This window comes from Salvelinus namaycush, chromosome 6, assembly GCF_016432855.1.
Source record: "Salvelinus namaycush isolate Seneca chromosome 6, SaNama_1.0, whole genome shotgun sequence".
NCBI lineage: Eukaryota > Metazoa > Chordata > Actinopteri > Salmoniformes > Salmonidae > Salvelinus > Salvelinus namaycush.
The window spans coordinates 16,932,498-16,946,226 of record NC_052312.1 but is presented as its reverse complement, the minus strand read 5'-3'; positions in this window follow the sequence as shown (position 1 = coordinate 16,946,226).

The window sequence follows — 13,729 nt, the reverse complement described above, 5'->3', positions numbered from 1 at the left end:
TACAGGGTGAGCTGCATAAAGTGGTCTTCCTACTATTGCTCCATGCCTCAATGCTAACAGTGTAACTCTGGTTAATAGGCTCATGATTACTGCGTACAATAGCTGTAGGATAAACAGATGTATTCGGTGCAATTAGGAGTACATAAATTAAATTACTTACAGTGTTTGCCAATGCCCCTAAGATCATGTACATTTGATGCAGCATTATGATGACTTATTGTCGCAATGGTAGGGATTAACTGAGCTGGTCTTGGATCATTTACCAGTCATTGTTTCAATGCGTGGACAGAGTCCAGAAGATGATTTGGATGGACTCCGTCATTCCGGTAGAGTATCTTCTTTTTCCAGAAGGTGTCAAAGTTATTAATGAAAGTGATTCCAGCAGAGCTACAGTAGTCTTTTAGCCAGATATGTAATGCCAGCAGTCTGCTGAATCTTTCACACCCGTGGACCAATGATGGTACTGGACCTGAAAGTATTGGCCTTTTTTTGGAGGTATAAGAGGTATAAGAGGTATAAGCCACCGGAGAGGGAGGCAGAACAGAGAACGAAGATGCAGGTACCCGGATCCAATCTTGATTGGGAAGCCACCAAGGTCGAAGACGGCAGAACCTCTGGATCCAGGGTGGCAAAGCTGTTTCTGGTCTGTGTCAGTTCCGGGCTCAATATCTCAATGGAGACCCCCGTTGCCAGAGGACGCCTTCTTCGACTTCCACGGCGAGTGACGTACCTCCATGGCTGGTTGGTTGGGTCGAGAACAGCTCCACTCTCCAGGGAAGGGGGAGACCCCTTCGGGGATGGAACCCTGCCTAGCACTGGCCAGTCGGCTGTGGAGAGCTGACACGGCGGCGAAACTTTCACCAGACCAGAGCGGCGTCCGGCTACTGTGGTGGAAGATAAAGAAAAGGTAGGTGGTCATGGGTTCCCCAGTAGCTCATGTAGGTTTGCTACTTGCTTGCTAAGAGTAGCTTCTTCTGTCCTGTAGTCCTCCGCAAGCAAGCAGTTGCTACATTGAAAGTCAGCGTAGTCCACATTGTCCTGTAACAAAGCAAAGTAAACACAGCTCCTGCAACGCTGGAGACGTTCAATAGCGGCCTCTATTTGAGACCGCCAAGCCAGCTAGCTGGGCTTTCGCGTCTCTCCCCCTATACAGAATCTGGCAGGATTCCGGGAAATATAGCAGCGATCACAGCAATTGAGCCCAACAGAGCCGCAGAATTCAAAATAAAATAAAAATATATAAAACACACACCGAGGTCTTTAGTTCAGGTTTCGGCATTCAACAGCGTTCAACAACAACAAACATACGTCACACTCTGATGACGTAGTGATTGACATACACTCGTCATAAAGATTTGATCAGTACATGTGGATCATTTAGTTCCTGTTCTGTTTGTAAATACCCTGGTAGGTTGACTAATGACTTGATCCAGATTGCAGACACTGGTTACAGCTTGGAGCTTATTTTTGAGTGGGCAGCTTGTTATAATAACCAGTCAATATTTAGGTCACCCAGAAAACATACCTTTAAGTGAGGCAGATGAACCTGTTGTCATATTACTTCCACATCATCTGACATTAGATCATCTCTCAGGAAACTCACTCTGGACATACAGTCGTGGCCAAAAGTTTTGAGAATGACACAAATATTAATTTCCACAAAGTTTGCTATGGAATACTGAAGTATAAATACAAGCATTTCATGTGTCAAAGGCTTTTATTGACAATTACATGAAGTTGATGCAAAGAGTCAGTATTTGCAGTGTTGACCCTTCTTTTTCAAGACCTCTGCAATCCGCCCTGGCATGCTGTCAATTAACTTCTGGGTCACATCCTGACTGATGGCAGCCCATTCTTGCATAATCAATGCTTGGAGTTTGTCAGAATTTGTGGGTTTTTGTTTGTCCACCCGCCTCTTGAGGATTGACCACAAGTTCTCAATGGGATTAAGGTCTGGGGAGTTTCCTGGCCATGGACCCAACCTATCAATGTTTTGTTCCCCGAGCCACTTAGTTATCACTTTTGCCTTATGGCAAGGTGCTCCATCATGCTGGAAAAGGCATTGTTTGTCACCAAACTGTTCCTGGACGGTTGGGAGAGTTGCTCTCGGAGGATGTGTTGGTACCATTCTTTATCCATGGCTGTGTTCTTAGGCAGCATTGTGAGTGAGCCCACTCCCTTGGCTGAGAAGCAACCCCACACATGAATGGTCTCAGGGTGCTTTACTGTTGGCATGACACAGGACTGATGGTAGCGCTCACCTTGTCTTCTCCGGACAAGCTTTTTTCCGGATGCCCCAAACAATCGGAAAGGGGATTCATCAGAGAAAATGACTTTACCCCAGTCCTCAGCAGTCCAATCCCTGTACCTTTTGCAGAATATCAGTCTGTCCCTGATGTTTTTCCTGGAGAGAAGTGGCTTCTTTCCTGAGCAAGCTCTGTACTGGTGGTGCCCCAATCCCGCAGCTGAATCAACTTTCTTGGGCGCCCTGAAGCCTTCTTCACAACGATTGAACCGCTCTCCTTGAAGTTCTTGATGATCCGATAAATGGTTGATTTAGGTGCAATCTTACTGGCAGCAATATCCTTGCCCGTGAAGCCCTTTTTGCGCAAAGCAATGATGACGGCATGTGTTTCCTTGCAGGTAACCATGGTTGACAGAGGAAGAACAATGATTCCAAGCACCACCCTCCTTTTGAAGCTTCCAGTCTGTTATTCGAACTCAATAAGCATGACAGGGTGATCTCCAGCCTTGTCCTCGTCAACACTCACACCTGTGTTAACGAAAGAATCACTGACATGATGTCAGCTGGTCCTTTTGTGGCAGGGCTGAAATGCAGTGGAAATGTTTTTGGGGGATTCAGTTCATTTGCATGGCAAAGAGGGACTTTGCAATTAATTGCAATTCATCTGATCACTCTTGATAACATTCTGGAGTATATGCAAATTGCCATCATGCAAACTGAGGCAGCAGACTTTGTGAAAATTAATATTTGTGTCATTCTCAAAACTTTTGGCCACGACTGTACATGGCAACAACTCCTCTATTTGTATTTCTATCTTTCCTATAAATTCTATAACCATGTATAGTTACTATTGCATCATCAAAGGAATTATCTAAGAGTGTTTCAGAGATTGCCAGAACATGAATGTCTTCTGATGTTAATAAGTTGTCAATTTCATGAACCTTGTTTCTCAGGCTACATATGTTAATATGGGCAATTTTTGTCATTTTCTGGGTTGCTTGTTTGTTTTTAGTGATATTCTGAGAGGCTGATCTGAGGTAGACATTTACATTTGACTCAATGGTACTGAATGTGCTGCCCACAGTGGGCTTCTTCGTAAGGCAAACAGTTTCAGTGCAAACAGTGGAATTACATTCTATGTGCATATGATTATTGCAGACAATACCCTTGGAGCTAACAGTCAAAATAACATAGATTAGGTTACTTACATTTACTGCACTTCCATTCTTATGGGATATAATACGATGTCCTCTGTTGTCAAGTTGGCTAGATGTCCTTTGCGTGGGGGACCATTCTTGATTCACACGGGAAACTCTTACCCTGTTCAAATGCACTTAAATATTTTGTCTTGCTCATTCACACTCTGAATGGCACACATACACAATCCAGGTCTCAATTGTCTCAAGGATTAAATATCCTTCCTCACCTGTATCCTCCCCTTAATTTACAATGTTTGAAGTGGATTTAACAAGTGACATCAATAAGGGATCATAGCCTTCACCTGGATTCACCTGGTCAGTCAATGTCATGGAAAGAGCAGGTGTCCTTAATGTTTTGTACAATCAGTGTATATTTCACATTTGTATTTAAAAGCATAATTGAGTTGGCATATTATTGACATTTTGGCCTTACCCAGGCCTCGTTTAAGTGTCATATGAGAAGTATTTTGATTTCAATAAAAAAAATGTTTTACATTAATTTATGAATATTGAAAATGTACACATGAATATATACATTGTTTTTCTATATATTGTTGAACATAATATACTCTATGTGCATGCAAAAGTTCCAGAGTGAGATCTCTGCTAGTGTTAAAGTTATGGCCCATTTTATTCAGAGAAATTGGCATAGTAGGCAATGTAACCAATCACAGCCATCCGTTTACTTGTATCATTGCACATCCTGCAAATCACCAGCAGAAAGTCACCATTTTGAATAAATGTTTACATTCATATTGTAAGGCTTACAAATTGCATCATAACTCTAAAAGTCACAGAGATTCCACTCTGGAAATCAAACATGTTATATTTAAAATGTTCATGTTGATTTTTTTAAATATTCATAAATTAATGTAATCATTTTTTATTGAAATAAAAAAACTACTCATTTTACAGAGCAAGAGTTATGTATAACACCAATGTTTGCTTTGGAGCACCTACAGATTAAACGTAATGAAATCCTAAAGGAGGCCTGGCTAAGGCCACAATGTCATAAACATGCCAACGTTGATCAATTATTTCTCAATTTAGCTTTTAGATACAAATATATGTCAACAATCTTTCCTCCAAAGAACCATTCTATGGATTATATTTTGTGGAAATCCCCCAAATCATGGTCTTTTTTGGTCTGGGTTTCACAAGGACTCACTCCACCCTGTATGCTAAGCGGGTACAATACTTCACCATTGCCAAGAGTGTTGGTGTGTGTGTGTGTGTGTGTGTGTGTGTGTGTGTGTGTGTGTGTGTGTGTGTGTGTGTGTGTGTGTGTGTGTGTGTGTGTGTGTGTGTGTGTGTGTGTGTGTGTGTGTGTGTGTGTGTGTGTGTGTGTGTGAGTGTGTGTGTGACACAAAACGTTGCTCACCCACTGGCCATCCAGATCAATACCCACGTGCCCCCCCCCATCCCCCCACTAGCTGGCCTATATCAATGTATGAATGCATATATTTCAATGCTTCCACATACTATTGATTAACTAATCCACTCGGAGACTTGCTCTCCTGCTCTTTCTCACAGAGGTCCATAACTTAATAGATCCCTTTGGGAATAGCGGGCACTGAACTATGAGACAAAATGCCAGCCTGCGATTGGCCTTGGCTAAGGCTAGTGTAATTGAGAGAAGAATCAGTGCTCGGGAGAGAGAGAAAGAGCTAGAGAGGGAGAGACAGAGAGAGAGCGATAAAGAAAGGGAGAGGAAGAGAGAGAGAAAGAGGAAGAGAGAGAGAGAGAGAGAGAGAGAGGGAGGGAGAGAGAGAGAGAGATAGAGAGAGAGAGAGAGGGAGGGAGAGAGAGAGATAGAGAAAGAGGGAGAGAGAGAGAGAGAGAGAGAGAGAGAGAGAGAGAGAGAGAGAGAGAAAGAGAGAGAGAAAGAGAGAGAGAGGGAGGGAGAGAGGGAGAGAGAGAGAGAAAGAGAGAGAGACTATGAGAGTCAGAGGAGGAGAGGAAATAAGAAAAATACATGATGAGGTAAGCTGCGTGTGTGTGTGTGTTGTATATATTCCAACAGTTTCTCCATGTGAACACTGGCCTCTCCTTAACTACCATTCTGGTTAATATTACCATGCTGGTTAATAAACCATTCACATCAAATCAAATTTTATTGGTCACATACAGGTCTTTAGCAGATGTTATTGCTGGTGTAGCAAAATGCTTGTGTTTCTAGCTCTGACAAGTAACATCTAACAATTTCACAAGATATACCCAATACACACAAATCTAAGTAAAGGAAGGATGAATTAAGAATATGTAAATATATGGTAGAGCAATGTCAGAGCGGCATAGACTAAGATACAGTAGAATAGAATATGTAAACATTCTTAAAGTGACTAGTGTTCCATTTATTGAAGTGGCCAGTGTCTATGTATATAGGCAGCAGCCTCTTATGTGTTAGTGATGGCTATTTAACAGTCTGTTGGCCTTGAGATAGAAGCTGTTTTTCAGTCTCTCGGTCCCAGCTTTGATGTACCTGTACTGACCTCGCCTTCCGGATGATATCGGGGTGAACAGGCAGTGGCTCCCGTGGTTGTTGTCCTTGATGATCTTTTTGGCCTTCCTGTGACATCGGGTGCTTTAGGTGTCCTGGAGTGTCCATTCTGGTTAATATGACCATTCTGGTTAATTTGACCAGATCGGTTGTTCCATGTAGTGAATATGTTATTCAGTGTGTTTGTATGGGTTAATAGCAGTAAGGTCAAATTCAAATTGTCATCAAATATGTTTTAAATATATTTTTTGATACTTCAAGGGGTCATCAAATCCAAAATCAAATAGCTGAAGGATCCTTGGTATGACCTTCTTAAAACAATTCCATATAGCTTAGTAGACCCCCCCCCCCCCCAGCTTAGACAGGGCTTAGACTGTAATGGGTTAAAGTTATCACTCATCTGAGATACCTGTCACTTTGTGTAGCAGACACTGGCAGAGGCCTCATTTTACATTAGCTTGATTTATTCCCAATAACAATTCAATTGCATGACAGAAATGCAGCGTTGATGTATGGTGTGTGAATATATACAGTACGTGCAGTATATCCATGAAGAACCAGCTCGAGATCATAGAGCAACTCTTGACCCTCACCCTTTTGCGCTCTGCCCCCCCCCCCCCCCCCCCCCCCCAATCACTTGAGTGTGTTGTCCATTTTACAAATCAATAAGTCCTCCGTCAAAAGTCTGTCTGTGTTACGGCAGATTTCCTCCTCTTCGTCTGAAGAGGAGGTGTAGGGATCGGACCAAGACGCAGAGTGGAAAGTGTTCATATTTTAATGAAAGTAAACTGAACACTTCAAGATACAAAACAACAAACGTGACCAAACCGAAAACAGTCCCGTGTGGCACGAACACTGACACGAAATACACTCTACGAACGAAATAAACAATACGTTCGTCTACTCCCGATACCAAGGTACAACTGATCAATCCCGCACAAAGAAACGTACGGGCTGGCTGACTAATAAAGCCCCACTAATTATAATCACCTCAACACAGGTGTAACAAATAAACACATAAGGAGGGGGAGGAAAAAGAGTCAGTGGCAGCTAGTAGGCCGGCGACGACGACCGCCGAGCGCCACCCGAACGGGAAGGGGAGTCACCTTTGGTCGGAGTCGTGACAGTCTGGTCTGCTACCATCATCCCTCATACTAAATGGCTGTTGGGCTGCTCTCATTGAATTGAAACTTGTTGTTCTCTGACTTTTCCCATTGGCTAATGTACACATCTGTCAATATTGACTGCCCTCAGATGATCTTGTGGGTCTCTACAGTTTACGTCTACTAAAAACGTATAACTGTCACTAGCCACTATATCTTCATACTGTCTAAATATTAGGATTCTCTACCAAAGACTGTTGCTATGCATTTCGATTCAATCACAGGACACCGAGCTATCTAGCAGGCAGGACTCCTAGCTATTCTATTATTCGCTATGAAGTACAATACATTTGATTGTATTTTATTGTACATTCTACTTCCACTTTAGTTGAGTACACTTGGTTACTCCATATGTGCAGCAATGGCCAATCCATCAATATGAAAAATGTTCAATGTTCTTTTAATTGTGCCTTATACTCTTCAATACAACTCTCCAAGCTTTGCACTTGCACATGTGCTTGACTTCACAAGGAAAAGAATAACAGCAGTTGGAAACTGCAGAGTTTATTATGCAGAAACATGAAAAGGGAAAGTGGTTTCTAACTACTTTAATGACCACATAAAAGCGGCCAAGTTAAGCCATATTTGAATTCTATGATGCTATTTATAGTTTTAGGAAATATTATGCCAAATGCATTATTGGACATGTCTCAACAAATATAGCAATTTAGTCCCATGCAATAATGAGGCTTTGGAGAGATGCAAGCGGAAAATCCACTGTCTGTGGCTTTTTTTATATGCAAATGAGTGATGGTTTAAGTCCTTCCATGACTGACAGATGCATTAATATATAGCATAACATATTCCCCCTTCCTTTATGTTTGCATGCTATACAGTGCCTTCAGAAAGTATTCATACCCTTTGACTTATTCCACATTTTGTTGTGTTACATCCTGAATGCAAAATGTCAAAAAATCAAAAAATGGATCTCCTCCATCGACAAATGACAAAGAAAACATGTTTTTAGAAAGTTTTGCAAATGTATTGAAAATGAAATACAGAAATATCACACCCCTGAGTCAATACTTTGTAGAAGTACCTTTGGCAGCGATTACAGCTGTGAGTCTTTCTGGGTAAGTCTCTAAGAGCTTTCCAAACCTGGATTGTACAACATTTCTCCATTATTCTTTTCAAAATTCTTCAAGCTCCGTCAAATTGGTTGTTGATCATTGCTAGACAACCATTTTCAGGTCTTGCAATAGATTTTCAAGTAGATTTTAGTCAAAACTGTAACTTGGCCACTCAGGAACATTCACTTCTTGGTAAGAACCAAGTCTTCTTGGTAAGCAACTTCAGCGTAGATTTGGCCTTGAATTCACCCTTCAGCAGGATAATAACCTAAAATACATCTCACAGTGTCTGGTGGAAAGCAGACTGAACCAGGCTTTTCTCTAGGATTTTGCATGTCCTTAGCTACATTTTGTTTATTTTTTATCCTGAAAACCCCCCCAGTACTTAACGATTACAAGAATACCCATCACATGATGCAGCCACCGCTATGCTTGAAAATATGGAGAGTGGTACTGCGTAATGTGTTGTATTGGATTTGCCCCAAACATAAAAATTGTATTCTGGACAAAAAGTTAATTGCTTTGCCACATTTTTTGCAGTATTATTTTAGTACCTTGTTGCAAACAAGATGCTTGTTTTGGAATATTTTTATTCTGTACAGGCTTCCTTCTTTTCCCTCTGTGAACTAGGTTAGTATTGTAGAGTAACTACAATTATGTTGATCCATCCTCGGTTTCCCCCTACCACAGCCATTAAACTCTGTTTTAAAGTCACCATTGGCATCGTGATGAAATCATCATGGTGAAATCCCTGAGCTGTTTCTTTCCTCTCCGGCAACTGAGTTAGGAAGGACAACTCTATCTTCATAGTGACTGGGTGTATTGATACACCATCCAAAGCGTAATTAATAACTTCACCATGCTCAAAAAGATATTGTCTGCTTATTTACCCATCTACCATTAGGTGCCCTTCCTGAACTTATTTAGGCTTTCCATGAGAAAATGGGTTGAAAACTTATTTACTCAAGACATTTCAGCTTACATTTTTAATTAAATTGTAAGCATTTCAAAAAACATAATTCTACTTTGACATGATGGGGTATTGTGTGTAGGCCAGTGACAAACAACCTAAATGTAATCCATTTTAAATTCAGACTGTGACACAACAAAATGTGGAAAACGTCAAAGGGGTGTGAATACTTTCTGAAGGCACTGTATTTCCAACTCGACCTTGTGTTTGGAAGGTTTGGGGTTTCATCCCTGGTTGAGTCATACCAAAGACTTGATACTTCTCTGCTTGGTACTCAGCGTTAAGGGCCTGCGGTAGACTAAGCATCCTGTCCAGGGGGGTACTTGTACATCAAGCTGCCTCAGGCTATAGAAGCTAGAGATGGGCCATTCTGGCTCGGACAAGGCTACGTTTTTCATTGCAAAGACTAAGTAGTGCTTCACACAATGCTTCTACGAATTCCTAGTTCAAGTATTGCATGGGGAGTGAACCGATATCCAAGGGTATACACTCTCTCTGTGTACAAGACCATTGAAGACCAAGATAGACTAGGTAAGACCTGTTTCCAAGACAGCAGGATAACCTGCACACGGACACAGACACACCATCATAAGGGCTTACATCAGTCTCTACATTTCACACAGACCGCATGGGTCGTACTCCTGAGATGCTCTTTTATCCGGTGTTGTTGTTGTTATCCCGCTCAATCAGTATCGGTCATGGGCAGCTTTGTGTTTGAAGCACCCAACAGACCTATAGATACTGTATCCGGTGGATGGATTCCTTTTGCTTACTTTCCCGGAGGTTACACATTGGCTCAAGGTCGCCTTGGCTTGTTAGTGATCCATGAGAAGCTAACTGTTTGGAGTCGTATGGAGGTGACATGTACTCAATGGATGTGGCTCAAATAGCACCCTATGAGGTGCACTACTTTTGACCAGCGCCCTACGGAACCGTGTCAAAAGTTGTATACTATAGGAAATAGGGTGCCATAAATTGGGACAAACCCAATGTTGTAGGTAAGGCCAAGGTGGCTTCTTAAACAGCGTGTGCAATGGCATAGCAGGCAAATCATAATAATTATTTGTGTAAGAGTATGTCGAGTTGTGTTTGTTTAAAAAGCTGATATTTCTGTTCTCTTTATTTCAGTGTGGGTTTGGTGAGAAATGGTGGAACTAGTGTTTTATTTCTATCTATCGTCCCTCTAAAACCTACGCAAGGCTGAGTATATTTTTAACACCAGGTTGCTGCCAACTCAGAGCTAAGGTGTAGGCAGGCTCTATATCTTTCTTAGCCCCCCTACCCCCACCCCCCGTCTAGCAGACAAGCACACGCATGCACGCACACGCACACACACACACACACACACACACACACACACACACACACACACACACACACACACACACACACACACACACACACACACACACACACACACACACACACACACACGCAGAGTACCACAGAAACCCCACAGGGTTTTCGTGAAGGCATGGGCCTGTGGAGGAAGGAGAGAAGGGAGGTCATATTTACAGCTCGGTCTCTGCTGGGTTTGGACTCACTCCTTCTCGATAGGTAGGCAACTCCCCCATAGTTTATTTATTCTACCTCTAACACAGGCAAAGACCTTCCATTGAGAGTGCACTGATTGTTTACATCAAAGACATCTATTGTTGGTGTACCGGACTAAAATACAATGTGTAGTTGTGTAGTATAATCCACTTGGAAACTATGCTTGTAAAATCCTGAGAATACTGGTGCACATTTTCTATTGTCCTTCTTATGAGCTAGTGTGAATGTTGATGGGGGAAAGTCATGAGATAACATAGAGCACGTTACTACTAAGATCTAAGATCTGTTAGCTTTGCGTTCATCATGATCTAACAGAATACCAAATTAACATTCGGTCTACCCCCATGCAGGGGCAAGTAACAAAAGAAAAGAAAAGCATTCTGACATTCTATTCATAACTGCATTTTGTTCACTAACTTGTATAGTTATTTTCTCTTGGCTCATAGTCAAAGATTAAACATTTAAACAGAACTGAGTGTATACCCAGGAACGGTCATCCTATTGTACTGGTGGAAAATACAAGAAAGTATTCAATGAAATGTCAAATACAGCAAATAAATAATGCCACCAAACTAACTCGGCTGTGTATCCCTCGACAATTCAATAGAATTATTCACTTTGAATGTATCAATCGTTCTGATACATTCCCTGGACACATCTCAATTCATTTGACCTTTCTGATCCTCGGGCTATAGGATGCTATTAACTTCAGGCTTCACAGTCTTAGATTCGGTTTGTTTTATTGTATTTCTGTGACAGGTCTTAAGCTTGTTCTTTATGACTTGTGTCTTTCCCACATTTGCCAGTGTACATCATATTGTCCTTACTCCAGTTGTTGATGATGTTTTTTGTGACAGGTCTTCATATCACACTTTTGGACACAGCTCTTACTGTACGTTTGACACAGTCTTTGAGGTAGCTAGTTTTCTGCAAAATAGAATGTGCATGTCTGTATTCTGTCAAGGGAATAACATGTAAATGAATGGCTACAAACATAAACTTGGCAGCATTAGTTTTTGTCAGATTTGTCTCTGGACATGGATCATCATTAGATCCTCAGCTGCTCTGATGAAAGTCAAAGTGTTCACATTCATAGAGATTACTTGTATTTCTAGTGTAAACCGCAGGCAAAAAGCAATATTACTCAGTATGATCAAGAATGACAGGGTTCCACGAAATAGCTTTGTAAATTGTGTGGTACAGAAGCTAGGGTGATGATGTCAGTGTTGGCTTAGATGCTGGCAGCTACGTGCTGTGGGCACCACTGCTTTGAAGCATCACTACTTGGTGTTCAGAGTGCTTGGATGTCTTACAATATGTCCTTGAAAAGCAATAAATGAACATTATCTGGACTGGGAAGAAATAAAAACCACATCAACTACAGATAGCCTGCCTTGAATTGACCTTCAGTCACCTCTGACGGTTGACGTGGTGAATTTCTCGATAATGTTTTGTAGAATGAGCTACAAGATGAGAGAGAGAAGTCATCAGATAGGTAATTTATTTTTTTAATCCTATTCCCGACTGTTAATTCAATTTGTTTCATGTTTTCCATTGATATGCCCGACTTTGATAATGTTACCAACCCATTTTCATACAGTATGTAAATCCCGTGTAGCATGTCAGATGACGCCTCTGAAATAGTTTTTTTCTTCATATCGATACGCTATGCTAATAGGTGGGAAAATAATTGACTGTACATACTTGATTTTCCAAGTTCCTGTAAGGAAATATTCAGATTTCTGCTGCAATTACTTCAGGTCAGAGATTCACAACAGTGGTTTCCCCAAACCTCTGTACTAATGTTTGGGTTTATCCACAATTGACGCAAGAATCTAAAATGATGTTGAACCACGCTACCACACGCTACCACACGCTCCTTCTCCTCTTATCACATTTTTGGGGATTATCAAAGTCGCCTTAACAACTTCAGCCTTGCAGAACTCGTGAATTATTCCTCTACAGTCCATTTTTTTCTCTCCCCTTCGTATGACTGTCTATCTGACACACCTCAGTTTCCTCTCCTTTCAGAGCTTCAGAACTCGCTGGATAAGTTTTCCTTTTTAGTGTAATAAGTTTGGATTTGCCTTTAAGTTATCCCAGCGAGAACATCATCTGCCTTGACTGCCTCGCTTTACATTAGTGTCACACTCTCGCCCGTCCGTCTCCTCGAGGCGTGTCAATTAAATAATTGTATTTAACATTCTGAATTGTAAAATATGTCTGCCTGTGCCCGAAGCCCTGCTTCTTAGATCTTCAGAATGGCTCAGTGTGCCTGATAAGACTGAAATATGGGGGGAGGCATTGACCAGATCCCAGAATCAATTTCTCAGGGTTAACAGGAATGTGAAACTCGTTTCCATTAGGATGCTTGCTGCCTTCTCTTTCCTTGACATGAAAGTTATACACTTCCTTCCCCGTATTTTCTGACAATGTGTGGATTTCTGTGCGTCACATGACGTGTACATGAGAGGCAAACTCCAGCAAAACATGAGACTTTGATCTAAATGAACGGTATTCATTTCTTAATAACACAGTTGTATGGATGGAAAAAAAAGAGGGTTGGAGGGACCATTACTGGAGAATATATGTATATGGTAAGTCAAATGTGCCAATGATCAGGTGATCAGAACATTCAATAACTCAGTATGTCCTGTGTAAGGTAAGAACATTCACTAATTTCCAGGTGCCTTAATGACTATATTAGTGGATTGAAAAAAAAGTGTAAAATGGTGTTCAAATAATAATTGTTTTCATAGAAATACTTTGAGAGTTTGATTGAGCGTGTCTGGAGTGCAAGATGGGTGGGGGGGTTTGCACTTTTACTCTTCTTTTGATTCCATTGCGCCAGACAAGCTCAAGTGAACCCAGGTCTGAAGATCAGTGCCAAATGTATTGAGAAGAAGACGGTTATTCAAAAATTCCAAAAAGCACTCACACATCTGAGTTATCGCATTGCAGGTGTGTGAACAATAAGAAACCCGCACACTGCTTTTGGTTATTAAAACTCACGTGACACGTACGCTTC